We start from the raw sequence: 2996 nt of genomic DNA, 5'->3' as shown, positions 1-2996 counted from the left end.
AAAATTTGTTTATTACAGTATTATTTATTTTTAGAATATATAGCGTATTATTTTTTTAAACTAGTTTTCTTTAATTTACTTTCCAACACTAGTATATTGATTCGATATTTGAGCTTATTAATGAACACATGTATCTAAACAAATCTTTCAAAATTAGCACTTTTTAAATTCATCTTATGGTAGTGAAATAGCAATTACATCAATAATTGTATTAGAAATTTAGTTAAATTTCATCAGCACTGAAAAACCACATCAAATAATTATCAAGATCTCGATATGTGTGTTTTAACTAATCTTATATGATGGTGGTCACAACAGTTTTAAATCAAAGTCAATAAATTATGCCTGAGTAATAAATTTTGATGCAACTTCAAAACTAAAAAAAAATGAAATTCTCCGGGGGACAAATACAAGTTGGCAGCTAAAGAACTTAATTTCTTAAATAAAATTAAGTACATATAAAAAGTTAATATTATAAGTTATGCTTTAAAACCGTTAAAGGTCTAAGAGAGAGAAAGATTTCTTATTTTGAAATTTTCATCATCTAACCTAAAGAGATGCATACATTTTTTCATCATTAAAAGAATAAATTGCTTCATACATTAAATTAAGAGATAAAAGTCACCTTTAATTAATGAGACTTACATTCACTTTAAGAATTCTCTATGACTGGAACAAAAATGGCGGGAAATTATTATGAAACCGTTCTTTAGCATTCATGCATCCTATTTAAATCCATCAATGTACAAAGCAGCAATACTAAATTGGAGCTTTTGTCTTTTAAAAGTATGGGATTTTCAAACTCTGTAGAACTTCCACGCAAAATAGCTACCATTATAAATGGAAAACTAATATTTCAAATAAAGTTGACAACTTTAGAATAAAACCATTAATCATTACACAGTTTGAGAGATTGGCCGAGTCCAAAACTATTTTATTCGGAATTTTACATATTTTTGAAATGATTTATTAAACAACCTGCTTAACAAAGGATTATAATTAAATTTGTATACAGTTCTCATGTGAAATACTTTAATAAGTTCAGAAAGATCATTAAACTGGATTTAGTGATTTCAAACATTTTGATTTGAAATATATTTTAATACTGTTGCTCTTCTCATGTTTAAGTATCGAGAAAATTTTAAGTTCCGTGTTCTATAATAAGACTTTTAAGATGTAATTATTTTATTTAAATCTCTAGTGCTTCAACTACTATTGAGCTTGATTCACTGAACATTGTTTTAACGTTATTTCTCATTAAAAAAATCTTTTGAAAATATAAAATGCTCAGACGATTAGGAAAAATAACAATTTATCAATTCATTTACTCAAAGCACTTTTGCTTCTTTTTCGAGCTTTCAAGTTATGATTTTTTTTCCAAAATTTTTAGATTTAATTGGATTTTAGAAAATAAATGATATTAAATAAATAAATTTTAAAATCAAATATAATTAAAAAATAATTTTTTTTCTTTTATTTTTTTTAAAAGGGAATTCAGACAATAATTTTCATTACCTCCAGTATGATAATTGGAAAACGATTTCTGAAACGATTCCATTTTAATATTTCATTTGCTCAAAATACTTTTCCTTCTTATTTCTTCTTTTAAACGTATTTTTTTTACTCTATAAGACTTAGTGCCGTTTTGAAAAATACATTATTTTACAACACCGAATTCTAAATTATATTTATACCGCTAAGGCACATAAATCTGTTACTCTATAAATAATGTAGCTTAGCTATGTACAGTCCCACTATACTGCAAAAAAATTTGGATCGAATACGGTGCTGGTACTTCTTATCGTATAATCTATTTTCACTGGAACATGTTATAGAACGAAAAATCTGATATACCGTAATTTCTACAGTAATAATTACAGTAAAATCACTGAACCATTCTAATTAAATGAACTATTCAAGAATGGACTATTCAATACATTATTCAAGTTAATCTGCAAACTGCCACCAAAATCTACATATTGCCTGCTAGGGACTCGTTAAAATGAAAATAAGATCTCTCTTCTGGGACAAAAACAAAGTCTCCGTTCGCTGTTACTTATTTGTTTTTCGTTGTCGGAGAATTCAAGATATTATAATTGAAAAACTAAAACAAAAGTTATTAGAATCAATCATCAGTCACTTTAAAAATCTAATACATAGAATCAAATGGTTTGTAATATTATTACAATTAAGGAAATTTGCATAATACCATTGATTTATTTTTCGGTGTCTAAGGAATGAAGTCGATAAAACGAATATATTTGATAAAATGAGCGAAGCAACCTTTTGAGCTTGAACGAGAATGAGAGAAGCAACCTTTTGAACTTGATTGAGAATGAGAGAAGCAACCTTTTGAACTTGACGGAGAATGAGAGAAGCAACCTTTTGAACTTAAACGAGAATGAGAGAAACAACCTTTTGAACTTGAAGGAGAATGAGAGAAGCAAACTTTTGAACTTGAAGGAGAATGAGAGAAGCAACCTTTTGAACTTGAAGGAGAATGAGAGAAGCAACCTTTTGAACTTAAACGAGAATGAGAGAAGCAACCTTTTGAACTTGAAGGAGAATGAGAGAACATTATAACATAAACTGTACGTTATAGCACGCATGAAAATATTTGTCGTCAGTAATTTAAACATTTATACCTAATTCGTTTGGCGTTAAAATGTGATTTGTAAAAAACAAATTTCAATATTTGATGCTTCAAGCAACTTCATCGTCGATTCAGTAATTTAGTCATTTAAAAGCTTAGTATTGAATCCTTTTATGTTTCATTTTAAACTTTAGAATAGGAAGGTACTCAATATATTGTATGTATATATTATACGGGTCGCATTCATTTCATCGACAATCACTTCATCGACACACCATTTCATCGACACCACTTCATCGACAGGCCGTTTCATCGACTAGGTCATTTCGTCGACAGACCGTTTCCTCGACAGGGTTGTTTCGTCGACAGGCCATTTCGTCGACAGGGTCATTTCGTCGACAAG

The sequence above is a fragment of the Parasteatoda tepidariorum genome, chromosome 2 (genome assembly GCF_043381705.1).
Source record: "Parasteatoda tepidariorum isolate YZ-2023 chromosome 2, CAS_Ptep_4.0, whole genome shotgun sequence".
Taxonomy (NCBI): domain Eukaryota; kingdom Metazoa; phylum Arthropoda; class Arachnida; order Araneae; family Theridiidae; genus Parasteatoda; species Parasteatoda tepidariorum.
The sequence above is the reverse complement of the archived record's forward strand: the minus strand, read 5'-3'. Positions refer to the sequence as shown.